This window comes from Lampetra planeri, chromosome 41 (assembly GCF_965212315.1).
Source record: "Lampetra planeri chromosome 41, kcLamPlan1.2.h2, whole genome shotgun sequence".
Classification (NCBI taxonomy): domain Eukaryota; kingdom Metazoa; phylum Chordata; class Hyperoartia; order Petromyzontiformes; family Petromyzontidae; genus Lampetra; species Lampetra planeri.
In genome coordinates this window covers 9,064,848-9,079,654 of record NC_136147.1, presented here as the reverse complement: position 1 = coordinate 9,079,654, position 14,807 = coordinate 9,064,848, and positions in this window count along the sequence as shown.

Below are 14,807 nucleotides of genomic sequence, written 5' to 3'. Positions count from 1 at the left end.
AGGTGCTCGCCGACAGCTTACACACCGCGCACTCATTTGAGGCTGAGTCGACCTGAGGGAGGTCCGGCACCGGCTCAGATATCGACCGCGCGCGCGGGAGAGGGACGACTTTGGGGGGTTCGCATCGCGGTGCGCACAGACGACTCCGCGCCACCACCTGGTGGTGGTGGTGGTGGGGGTGGTGGTGGGGGTGGGGGTGGTGGTGGGGGTGGTGGTGGTGGGGGTGGTGGGGGTGGTGGTGGGGGTGGTGGTGGTGGGGGTGGTGGGGGTGGGGGTGGTGGTGGGGGTGGTGGGGGTGGTGGTGGGGGTGGTGGTGGTGGGGGTGGTGGGGGTGGGGGTGGTGGTGGGGGTGGGGGTGGTGGTGGGGGTGGGGGTGGTGGTGGTGGGGGTGGTGGGGGTGGTGGGGGTGGTGGGGGGGGGGTGGTGGTGGGGGGTGGTGGTGGTGGGGGTGGTGGTGGGGGGGGTGGTGGTGGGGGTGGTGGTGGGGGTGGTGGTGGGGGGTGGTGGTGGTGGGGGTGGTGGTGGGGGTGGGGGTGGTGGTGGGGGTGGTGGGGGTGGTGGGGGTGGTGGGGGTGGTGGGGGTGGTGGGGGGGGGGTGGTGGTGGGGGTGGTGGTGGTGGGGGTGGTGGTGGGGGGGGTGGTGGTGGGGGTGGTGGTGGTTTTGCTCCTCCTCACCTGGTGGAGCTCCTCCGCGCCAGGGACCGCTCCGGGCCGGTGTCGCCTCATCTCAGCGGGCGGCCTCTACGCCTCGGCGAGGCTGGGACCCACGGGAGCAGTCCTCCTCCTCCTCCTACTCTCTCTCTGCTCTCCTCGCTCTCTTCTGCGCTACGAACACCGCCTGCACACAGACGGGAGGCTGTTGGGGCAGCGAGCGCACGAGGGGGTGGTGTGGCGGGACCACCGAAGCTCGGCAGCGATCGTCTCCCCGAGGCTGATTCACTTATTTTTAGGGCCGAGTCTACCTAGGTGTGGGCACAGGAAACGGTTCTTGCATTCGCCTCCGATGTTGACTGCGAGCGGGGCTCGAACTCAAGTTGCCGGCTTTGGTGGCGCAGTTTGCGCATCAAGCCGCTGCGCGCCCCACGCAGGCGACACAGTCCACGTGCGCACAGACGCACGCGGACGCGCAAGAACACGCAGAGGTCAACAAACACACGGAAAATACACAAAGACGCCCCGTGTAGCCTTAAGAGACTGTTGGGGCAAGTGCGTTTAACGAGTAGCAGCACCTATTAAGGCTGGTAAGGCACACGACGGGGTGGGGTGGCCAGCGCCACGCCCGGCCGCCTTTGTCTCCCCAGCGGCGATGTTTCCTACACACCGCACCAGGTTCTCATTTGAGGCCGAGTCGACCTAGCGGAGGCCCAGGACCGGTTCAAATAATCGTCGCCGGTGTTGGCCGTGAGCGGGAATCGAACTCGGGTCCCCAGTTTCATAACGCAGCGTCGCGCTCATCGCTACGCCACCGCTGCCCCAGAACGCACACAAAAGACGAAGACACACACACACGTACCTGTACACACGCACGCACACACACCTGTACACACACACACACACACCTGTACACACACACACCTGTACACACACACACACCTGTACACACACACACACCTGTACACACACACAAGTACCTGTACACACACACACACACACCTGTACACACACACACGTACCTGTACACACACGCCTGTACACACACCTGTACACACACACCTGTACACACACACACAAGTACCTATACACACCTGCACACACACACAAGTACCTGTACACACACATACCTGTACACACACAAGTACCTATACACACCTGCACACACACACAAGTACCTGTACACACACACCTGTACACACACCTGTACACACACACACCTGTACACACACACACAAGTACCTGTACACACGCACACACACACACACCTGTACACACACACAAGTACCTGTACACACGCACACACGCACACACACACACACACACCTGTACACACACACAAGTACCTGTACACACGCACACACACACCTGTACACACACACACAAGTACCTGTACACACGCACACACACACACCTGTACACACACACACACACAAGTACCTGTACACACGCACACACACAAGTACCTGTACACACGCACACACACAAGTACCTGTACACACGCACACACACAAGTACCTGTACACACGCACACACAAGTACCTGTACACACGCACACACACCTGTACACACGCACACACACCTGTACACACGCACACACACCTGTACACACGCACACACACCTGTACACACACACACACACACCTGTACACACACACACACACACACACAAGTACCTGTACACACACCTGTACACACACCTGTACACACACCTGTACACACCCACACCTGTACACACACACACACCTGTACACACACACACACAAGTACCTGTACACACGCACGCGCCTATCAAGTTGCTCCCGATGCAGCCCCAGGACGTCCCTGGATTTGATTTCAGCTTCCTCTCTGCAGCCGGTTCCGTGACTCGCGGGCGGGTGGCGCGGAACCGGCAACTCTCCAGCCGGTTGCGACACGAGCTGAACTCACCTGTCTCACCTGCCTCGCCTGCCTCACCGGTTCCCCCAGGTGAGAGCGTCACGCCTCGGAGATTGCGCAACGCCAAGAGGCGACATTCGGCGCGGCGCGAAGGGGCAGAGGTCGCCCGCTGCTCACGCCCCCCCACCCCCCACTCCAATCCCCCCCTCACATCCCCTCCACCCCCCCTCCCATCCCCCCCACCCATCCACACCCCACCCAACCCACCCCCACCCACCCACTCCAGCCACCCCCCTCACCCCCCACCCCCCTCACCCCCCACCCCCCTCACCCACCCCCCCCACCCCCCTCACCCCCCACGCCGTTCGCTCGCAGGTGACAGCCACGGGGAATGGACCCTGATGCCGACTCGGACCATGGGATCGATGGTGCCATGGGATCGATGGTGCCATGGGATCGATGGTGCCATGGGATCGATGGTGCCATGGGATCGATGGTGCCATGGGATCGATGGTGCGCCATGGGATCGATGGTGCCATGGGATCGATGGTGCCATGAATCCAGGGCCGGATTTAGATTGTGAAGGCCCCTGGGCTACAGGTACTATGAGCACCCCCCCCCCCCCAGTGATATTTTCAAAATGAAAAAAAGTTAAAGAAAATAAAAATGTATTTTTACAAGGCTGACAACAAATAAAATTCAGCATTCACAAAACGAAATCACTTTTCACTTCATCTCTGGAGGCGCTCCAGCTGGCGGAGGACCCTGGGCCGCAGCCCCTGAAGCCGCCACCACCTTGACCCGGCCCTGCATGATACCACCACCACCTCCACCATCACCGCCACCATCATCATCATCACCGCCACCATCATCACCACCACCGCCACCATCATCACCACCACCATCATCACCACCACCATCATCATCACCGCCACCATCATCACCACCGCCATCATCACCGCCACCACCGCCATCACGATCACCACCACCTCCACCGCCATCATCACCACCACCACCACCATCATCACCGCCACCATCATCATCATCACTGCCACCATCATCACCGCCACCATCATCATCACCACCACCACCACCGCCATCACTATCACCACCACCTCCACCACCATCATCACCATCACCACCATCATCACCGACACCACCATCATCACCGACACCATCATCATCACCATCATCACCACCACCGCCGCCACCATCATCACCACCACCATCATCATCACCACCACCGCCACCATCACCATCATCACCACCACCACCATCATCACCACCACCGCCACCATCACCATCATCACCACCACCACCATCATCATCACCGTCATCACCACCACCATCACCACCATCGGCAGCAGCCATGGTCAATCCACCGCTGGACGAAGGCCTCCCCACGTCGATGAGCAGCGCCTCCCCCGCGCCCCCCCCCCCCCCCAGTTGACTTTAACGCGACGCGGCCATTGACACACGGGACAACAAAGGCGGTCGGGGATGGTTTCGAGCTCGCATCGCGCTCGACCATGCAGTGCTCACCCTCACAGGCTGCTCGCCGAGAGCGCACTTGCCCCAACAGTCTGCGAAGGCTATACGCGGCGGGGGCGATGCGGGGGGGGGGCTTTATCTTTCTTTGCATTGACGAAGGTTGCCAAACGGTAACCGGTAACCGTTTTGAAAATCACGCGCCGGCTCCACGAGTCGCGAACCGTGTAGGGCTGTAGGCGATGTCGGTGTTGCCGTTCCTTACCAACTGCAGCTCTGCAAGCAACTCTACTCCGCGTCGTTGTTTAAACTCCTGCGAGCCGGGGAGGTGGCCTGGGTCCCGCCGCTCGGTTCGAAGCGCGGTGGGCCACGTGACGGCGGTGCGAAAGAAGTTGAGCGAACACGTGACACACGCGGCACACGTGACACACGCAAGGCAGGTGGTGGGGGGTGTCGTGATGAGCTTTATTGCGGCAAATTCGGCAAACTGGTTTGTGGCTTGTTTTGTTCGGTTGTTCAATTTGCTGGAATGCAACAAAAAGTTATTTAAGCACAGATTCGTAATATCGCGGGTATGGCAGGAGGGTGCGGGGCCCATGGGTAATGCTTGGATGCAGTGGCGGCTCCTGCAAAATCTCTCAGGGGGGGCAAATGTCTGGATGATTGATAAGGATAAGGTCCACCCATGCAATGGATAAATTAACAGCTTAAGCATATAAAGGCAACTTCACTTCTTTAATATTAATGAAAAATAAAGTGACTCTTACAATAAATACATCTTGTTTGTTTCTATACTCACTATTACAACAAACCACTCCAGTTTATTTTATTAAAGATTCCACTAGGTGGCGACATTATATTGTTGGATGAAACGTGCTTACGTATGATGACGTAAGCACGTTAGTGCGAGCCCTCCCGGAAGCCATAGAGAATGCATTGCAGCGCCCCCGTTCGAAAAAAACATCTTTGAATGTAAGTCTATGGGACCACTCGGGGCGATTCTCAGCTGGAGGGAAATCGCCCAAAAAGAGGCGGTACTCCACAGAACGTAGCATGACGCTGATTGGACTATATCCAGAGGCACAGTGACGGCTAGCGTGACTCTGTGGTTGAATGACATTGGTGGTGCGTCGCCCAATCGTCCTAAAGAAGAAACCGCCCCTGCTTGGATGGGTGCCCAGTGTGCATTACATAATCACCACCACCATCATCATCACAACCATCATCATCATCACAACCACCACCAACGCCCTCACCACCACAGCCATCATTATAACCACCACCAACACCCTGACAACCACCACCAACACCATCACAGCCATCACAACCACCACCATCACAACTACCATCATCATAACCACCACCAACACCCTGACAACCACCACCAACACCATCACAGCCATCACAACCACTACCATCACAACTACCATCATCATAACCACCACCAACACCCTGACAACCACCACCAACACCATCACAGCCATCACAACCTCCACCATCACAACCATCACCAACGCCCTCACCATCACAGCCATCATCATCACCACAACCAACACCCTGACAACCACCACCAACACCATCACAACCACCACCATCACAACCACCACCATCACAACCACCACCAACGCCCTCACCATCACAGCCATCATCATCACATTCTAGATTTGAAGCTTTCGTGACTGCAAGGATTCATATTTAGGTTTTTTATTTAGGTCACGTAGGTGACTTTACCGAAACCACCTCTACATAACAATAGGCTCAGTCAACCATTCTACACAACAAAGACTCATTTCCTGGCAGCGATTTAGGCCGCACCACCTCTACATAACAAAAAGGCTCAGTCCCTTTTACACGCACCTCTACATCATCCGCACCTAGTTTACACAACAAAGGCTCATTCCTAGCAGCGTGCTTCAGCCGCACCGAACCTCACAAAAATAATATTCAGGGCCTACCTTGGCTCCTCCCATCCTCAACCAGTAAATATACAAATACTGTTTCCTGGAATTTCTCTCACTTGATACAGCTATCGTGCTGTGACGGTTCCACCTGAAGACGGAAGCTTGTGTTGCCTCCGAAACGTCGTGATTTATATTTAAATTTGTATTTCACTTTTATTAATTTTAATTTTTTACCTACGTGACTTTACCGAAAAACCTAAGAATATATCATCATCACAACCACCATCAACACCAACACCCTCACCATCACAGCCATCACAACCATCATCATCACAACTACCACAAACACCCTCACCATCACAGCCATCACAACCATCATCATCACAACTACCACAAACACCCTCACCATCACAGCCATCACAACCATCATCATCACAACTACCACAAACACCCTCACCATCACAGCCATCACAACCATCATCATCACAACTACCACAAACACCCTCACCATCACAGCCATCACAACCATCATCATCACAACTACCACAAACACCCTCACCATCACAGCCATCACAACCATCAACATCATCACAACCAACACCCTCACCATCCTTGCGTGGTAGATAAAGCAGCACCACACTGTGGGAAATCTACAATTTAGCATCATAACGACAAAACCGCCCCTGCCATAGGAACATGGAACTTCCACCAAAGTATGAGAGACCCGGCGTGATCCTGCTGGGCACACGCGTCGTGAGCGCAGGGCGGTGTCACGTGGCCGGTGTTCGCCGATCGTTGCAGAGGTTCGCGGTTCAGCCCCCGCAGGCCGCCCCGGTTAACACTGCGGGTACACCGACCGTGAAATACTTCGCGCTGCCTGCTTCACAGTGGGCAGCGCAAAGTATGGTGGGGGGGGTGGTCGTGGGGGGGTGGTCGTGGGGGGGTGGTCGTGGGGGGGGTGGTGGGGGGGTGGTGCTGGGGGGGTGGTGGGGGGGGTGGTGCTGGGGGGTAGTGGGGGGTGGGGGGGTGGTTGTGGGGGGGTGGTGGGGGACGGTGGTGGTGGGGGGGTGGTGGGGGGTGGTGGGGGTGGTGGTGGGGGGTGGCCGTGGGGGGTTGGTGGGGGTGTTGGTGGGGGGGAGGTGTTGGTGGGGGGGGGGTCCCCACGGCGTCTCCAGCGCAGCAGCGGCAGCGGGTCCCGGGTGTCTCTGTGTGTCGCAGCTCAGCTGACGGTGCCCAGCGCCATGCCGCGTGGCGCGCCTGCACACAGCAGCAGCAACAACAGCACGCGAGACGACGGACGCCGCGAGTCCACGGGGGTCATCACCCATCGCGAGACGGACACCTTTGGCGCTGGTTGTTGTTGTGTTGTGTTGTTGTTGTTTTGTGTTGTTGTTTTGTGTTGTTGTTGTTTTAACTCCCGAGTATCGAGCAACACTTTCAGCGACGTGTTCGGTTGTCGTCCCCCGGTTGAGTCGCTGACCGCCTTTGTCTCCCCAAATTCTGGTAGTTACACACTGCATGAGGTATTAAGTTGAGGCCGAGTGAACCTAGGGGAAGCCCAGGACCGGTTTAGATATTTGTCACTGATGTCAGCTGTGAGCGGAAATCAATCTCGGTCGCCGGGTTCCAAGCGCAGTGAGCTAACCACGACACTACCTCTCCCCACCATTACACACCAACACCACACACACATCACACACCACACACATCACACACCACACACACACAAACCACACACACACCACACACACACACCACACACCACACACACCACACACACACCACACACACACCACACATACACACACAACACATACACACACCAACACCACACACACACACCAACACCACACACACACACGCACCACACACCACACACACACACCAACACCACACACACCACACACACACACCACACACACACACCAACACCACACACACCACACACACACACCACACATACACACACCACACACACCAACACCACACACACCACACACACACACCACACATACACACACCACACACACCAACACCACACACACCACACACACACACCAACACCACACACGCCCCACACACCACACACACACCACACATACACACACACACCAACACCACACACATACCACACACACCACACACACGCACCACACACACACACCACACACACACCACACATACACACACACCACACACAAACACCAACACCACAAACACACCACACACACCACACATACACACACCACACACACACACCACACCGCACACTCCACACACACACAGACCACACACACACACCACACACACACACACCACACACACACCACACACACACAGCATACTCCACACACACACAGACTGCACACACACACCACACACACCACACACACCACACACACACCACACACACCACACACACACCACACACACCACACACACCACAAACACCACACACACACCACACACCACACACACACACTACACACACACACACCACACACACACACATACCGGCTTGTGAGGGAGTCGGCCAATATCTTCGCCGCAGGCAGCACAGGGAGACAAAGACGGCCACGACCAAGAGGCACCCGAAGACCCCCGCCAGGGACCCCACCGCGGCAGGGCCCAGGGGTCCCCCTGATGGCGTCTCTGTGCGGTGGGGAGAGGAAGAGGGAGAGTGAGCGGGAGGGAGAGCGGGAGAGTGAGCGGGAGAGTGAGCGGGAGAGTGAGCGGGAGAGAGAGCGGGAGAGAGAGCGGGAGAGTGAGCGGGAGAGAGAGCGGGAGAGAGAGAGGGAGAGTGAGCGGGAGAGTGAGCGGGAGAGTGAGCGGGAGAGTGAGCGGGAGGGAGAGCGGGAGAGAGAGCGGGAGAGAGAGCGGGAGAGTGAGCGGGAGAGAGAGCGGGAGAGAGAGAGGGAGAGTGAGCGGGAGAGTGAGCGGGAGGGAGAGCGGGAGAGAGAGCGGGAGAGCGGGAGAGAGAGCGGGAGAGAGAGCGGGAGAGAGAGCGGGAGAGAGAGCGGGAGAGAGAGCGGGAGAGAGAGCGGGAGAGAGAGCGGGAGAGAGAGCGAGTTTTTACTCAGCAAGATTCGCAGCTGCCAATCTGCCCGGAGTCACGAGGCCCCCCACTCGGGCCTCTGCTCCAAGGCCAACCCCCCCAAGTGTGCAGCGACCACTGCCACCGCGCGACAACGGCATTCGCTGCTACGCCTCGAGCTCCGTCACGATCGAGGAGTACGTCGCGGCCCTGGCCACCATCATCCCGCCAGCCACCATCACCCACGCCTCGAAGATCAGCGGGAAAGTCGTCTTCTACCTGACGACGAAAAAGGTGGCCGATGCGGCCGTCGAGAAGGGGATGACCGTGGGGGGACTCCACGTCCAACTGGAACCCGTCGCTTCGGTGGCGGCGCGAATCGTCGTTTCGAACGTGCCGCCCTACATCCCCGACAAGGCCGTGTTGGAGCACGTGTCCAAGCTGGGCACGATCGTGACGCCAGTACGTGCCCTGCCACTGGCGGGGAGAGACCCCGCTCTGAAACACATTTTATCTTTCAGGAGGCAGGTGCATGTCCTGCTGACTCCCGGACAGCAGGAGGAGGGCTCTTTTGTGATTGTCTATGCAGCCATTGCCCTTAGACTGTTTTATGCCAAGGATTGCATGAAATTCAATATTTGCAAAGAAGAGGGGCACTTCCGACGGGATTGCCCTAAGCTGACAACGGCAAGGGTCGGAGAAAAGAACGGGGAGGGGGGAGGCAAGGCAAAGGAGGCAAAGCAGCAAGAGCCCCCACTGCATCAAGGCCCTCAACAGCCCACATCGGACCCGCCAGCCACGCAGCCTCCTACACCTGAGGTCGTGGCCCCAACATCGCCGCCTCAACCAACAAATCGCAAGAGAAAAATACAGAAGAACCCGGATCGCAAGGGTCAAATTCAGAGGAGGATCCCCTCCCAGACCTCGAACCGGAAGAAGCGGTGAAACCCCCCACACCAGGGGAGGAAGCAGAACAGCTTCCAGACGCCGAAGACGCGGCTTTCGCCATCCCGGACGCCACGCCGAGTGACGCGCGGGCGGCGAGGAAGAAACCTGCCAAGAGGAAGAAGCAGCGTGCGTCTGGGGACGGGTTTCCACAGCAGGAGACCGTGGACGATGAAGGTGCCATCGCCACGGAAATCGACCCGTCTACTGTGGTCATAGAGACTCACTCCCCACCAGCTATGCATGAAGCGAGGACAAATCCTATTTGCTCAGCCCTCGACCAGGAGGAGGAAGTCAGTGGAGAGACATCGAGGACACTCAACAAGGGCGAGGACGAAATGGATAGGAATGAGGAGGAAGTTCCCAGTCCCACTGCTGACCCAAAACCAGTGGAAGAGACACCCCGGGGCCATCCACCCGAAGAGCCTGAGCAGGAGCCATCCCAGGCCGTCCCTGACACTGGGGGAGAAGACGCCGCTGGGCCATGCGCCAGCCCAGCCGCTGCAGCTCTTCCAGCGGAGCCAGACGCCGGGGAAATAGACTCAGACCGGGACAACTGCTTCAGCGTGGGGAGCGAGAGCAGCCAGGGGTCTACAGTCCTTGACCCTCAGACTTCCCTGGTCTCCCCGGAAGATCTTTGGCACTTCCTCGACGAGACTAACGTGAGGAAGGACAGAGCGGACATTGCCTTGGCTCGAGGGATGGACAGCAAGGCAATAAAGGCTTTGTGACTCAAGCCGAGAGACTCTTCGCCAAGCAGGGACTCGAGTCCCGGGGCAGGGAGAGCGCAAGGCTGAGATACTTCCGCAAACAAATTACTAGGGGGGAGGCCACGGAGGCAAGGAACAAGCAATGCCTATGTACATCGTCTCCCTAAACGTGAACGGGTGCAGGGAGGCAGTGCGGAGGTTTTCCGCAATGTCTCTTGCAAGGAAACACGCTGCCTCTGTCTTCTTCATTCAGGAGACGCATCTCATGGTCGAGGACGAGGATGACTGGAGGAAGGAATGGGGAGGGGACTCCTTCTACAGCCACCTTGATAACACCTCCTGTGGAGCCGCGACCCTGTTTGCTAAATCCCGAGCTCATCACCCAGACCGAAGTGGTGAAGGAAAGGCTGCTCGGGGTAACGGTCAGGGTGGGCGATGTCACCACCCACCTACTGAACGTGTACGCGCCGGTGACCAACAAGGAGAAGATCCCGTTTCTGCACTTCCTGAGGAGGCACCTTGGCCGGGATCCCGGACGACGAGTGCGTGATTGTGGGTGGCGACCACAACTGCACACTCGGTGCCCTGGATCGATCGGGTAGGCAGCCGGGGGGAGTTGGGCCAAAGAGGGAAATGCAGGGACTCCTGGAGGACGCCGCCTTGGTGGATGTGTGGCGCATACATCACCCTGGCCAACGCCAGTTCACGTACACGAGGACGAGGCGCGATGGCTCGGTGACACAGTCCAGGCTCGACATATTTTACATCTCCAAGAGCTTTGTGACGTGCGCCATAACGTCTGGCATCAGGGCGGCACCCTTCACGGACCACAACCTCATCGTGCTCCGTGTCAGGCTGGAGAGGGCCCACGAGGGCGCGTCCCACTGGTATTTTAACAACTCGCTGCTGGAGGATGGCTCCTTCATAGAAATGTTCGAGGACTTCTGGGAAGAGTGGCGAAAAACCAAAACACAGTTCGACTCTCTGGCCCAGTGGTGGGATATGGGAAAAGTGCCCACCAGGCTGTTGTGCCAACAATACAGCTGGGGGAGCACCAGACTGAAGAACGCGAACATCACCAACATGGAAGCCCGAGTCCTCGATTTGGAGGGTCTGCTCGCCTAGAACAGCGACCCTGCTCTTCTCCGAAAATACGAGGAGAATAGGGAGCATCTCAAAGGGCTACAGGAGGAGCAGACGAGGGGGGCATTTGTGCGCTCCCGGGTGAAGCTTATCACCGACCTCGACACAGGATCCCTGCTTTTCTACTCCCTCGGGAGGCAGAACGGGAGACGCAAATCCATGGAGTGCCTCTTTGATGGTGACGGTGTCCTGGCGCACGAACTCCAGCAGAAGTCGACCATCATCAGAGACTTCTACGGCAGCCTGTTCTCCCCTGAAGAAACATCGGGAGCGGCCCAGGCGGAGGCATGAAGCGGTCTACCCACCCTGGGGGAAGACGGGAAAGAGCTACTAGAGCAAAAGCTCACCAGGAATGACCTTGACGCAGCTGTAAGAGGACTGGCCCAAAATAAATCCCCAGGGTTAGACGGGCTAACAGGGGAGTTTTACGCCGCTTTTTGGCCATCCCTATGGGAGGACTACAGAAAGGTGCTGGAGGAAGCCTCTGTCACCAGGGTGATGCCTCAGTCTTGGAGGAGGGCGGTGCTCACTCTGCTTCCCAAGAACGGAGACCTGAGGCACCTACAAAACTGGCGTCCGGTGTCCCTCCTGAACACAGACTACAAAATATTGACAAAGGCTCTCTCCCTGTGACTGAAAGGGGTGATTGCACAAGTCGTAAACAGGGACCAGTCCTACACCATCCCCGGACGATCCATCCATGACGGCATCTTCCTGGTCAGGGACCTCATTGCAGTGTCGCAGAGGTTCGGCATCCCATTCGCGTTCCTGGCCCTTGACAAGGGAACCAAGTGTCAAGTTGATCCTGACGGCATACGCCGACGACATCCTCCTCATTCTTCGTTCTCTGGATGATGTCGCCCTGCTACAAGAGTGTCAGCAGGTCTTTTCGAAGGCCTCCTCATCAAAAATGAACTGGCAAAAGTGCAGCGGACTGCTGGTTGGAGCGTGGGACATGACCGAGTGTCCGGAGATGACAAAAACCATCAATTGGAGCACAACTTCGCTGCACCACCTGGGGGTGTTCCTCGGACCAGAAGAGGAACCACCGCAAAGGAACTGGGTCGAGCTGGAGGAGAAGGTGAAGGAGCGGCTGGGCACCTGGAGTCGCCTGTGCAAGTTCCTCACCTTCAGGACAAAGACGTTGGTGGTGAACCAGCCGGTGACGTCCATGCTGTGGCACCGACTCTTCTCCCTGCACCCCCCCATGAGCCTCGTCAACGCGCTTCAGAAGCGAGTCCTCGACTTCTTCTGGTCGGGCGGAGGACACCTGGTCGCGGCTGGGGTCTGGCCCTGCCACTGGACGAGGGCGGTCACGGGCTGGTGTGCGTGCGGAGTCAGCTGGCCACCTTCCGACTGCAGGCCGCACACAAGTTCCTGCACGCCGCCCCTGCACCGGCCTGGAGCGTCACGGCCTCCTTCCTCCTGAAACAGCTGGGGGGTCTGCAGTGCTCCAAACAACTTTTCTACATAGACCTGCAGGGCCTCCCACTGGGACAGCTGCCACCTTTCTACAGGAGTGTCCTGCACACATGGAGCTCCCTCGCCGTCAGGAGGCTGAACCAGCCGCGATCGGCCGAGGATCTGGTCTTCGAACCGATCCTCAGGAACCCACAGACAAAGCTGCCATCCACCACCGCCACCCCCGGCATGGAGAGGCACTTCGCCAACGCGCGGCTCACCAGGATGGGAGATCTGGTAGAGCCTGAATCACGGGGCCGGTGGCTCGGACCAGCAGACGTGGCCGCAAAGACGGGGGCTGCAGTCGCTCCGGGTGGCTGCCCGAATCCTGGCCGAAGCCAAGGGAGCCTTCTCAGCGGTAGCGGGGAGAACGCTCCCCATCAGCGTTGGGGATGACGAGGCCCCTCTCGGTCCCCCTCCACCGGAGCTCTCCGTCGTGCCACTGCATCGCCACTACCGACAAGCGAAGGTGGATCACAACCTGTGCCAGCTGGAAGACCTACCGGAGGTGGCCTTCGCAAATGTAAAGAGGAAGGTGCTCTACTCATACATGGTCCGGTTTCACCAACAGGACACCATGAGGAGCCACAAGGACCATGCCTGGAGAAAAGCCCTGCCCTGCATCTCTCCAGAGAGGCCTCGCTGGAGGCAACTCTACTCCAGCCCGACATACAACCGCATCGGTGACCTCAGCTGGAGCATCGCCCATGGCACCGTCACCACCAAAGCCTCCCTGGCACGCTTCACCGACACGTCCCCGGAGTGCCGGTTCTGCGGTAAAGTGGAGACGGTGGCACATCAATACGTGGAGTGCAAAAGCCTGGACTTGTTCTTCGAGGTCCTGAGAAACATCCTTCTAAGGTTCAGCCTCCACTTCTCCCTGACGGTCCTCATCTTTGGATACCCGAAGGACGACGGACCCCAACATCTTCAGGGGCTGGTCAACGTGCTCGTCAGCTACGCCAAGCTCGCCATATATAGGGCAAGGAAGGTGGCCCTGGAGGGGAAACGTCCGGCCAGCAGCCTGGGCATCTTCCACGCTCTGGTCGGAGCCAGGGTGTGTGGGCTGGAGTTCCGCCATGCGCGGCTGACCCACGCCGTGCCGCCTTCAAGGAGCAATGGGCACTGGAGGAGGCCGTGTGCTCGGTGGCAGATGACGGAGAGCTCTGCATGCAGATATATGCTACCCGTCGGAGGCCGTTGGACTGCGAGAAGGGCTGCGTGCAGATGCAGCACTTGTCGTAGTAAAAAAAAAGAGAGAGCGAGAGGGAGAACGAGAGAGAGCGAAAGAGTGAGCGAGAGGCGGTAAAGAGAGAGGGGGCAGAGAGGGGGGGGGGTTTACTTAAAGCAAAGATAAAAAAACAAAATGATGAACAAAGCAATGTGCCGACTACACCGAGCATCTTCTTGTTTCCTCTGATCGTAAAAAAAAGAGAGAGAGCAGGAGAGAGAGGGGAGAGAGAGCGGGAGAGAGAGGGGGAGAGTGAACGGGAGAGAGAGGGAGAGAGAGAGCGGGAGAGAGAGCGGGAGAGAGAGCGGGAGAGAGAGTGGGAGATAAATCTTCTTCGCGGTTCCGTCACCTGCCCTCGGGCCCGG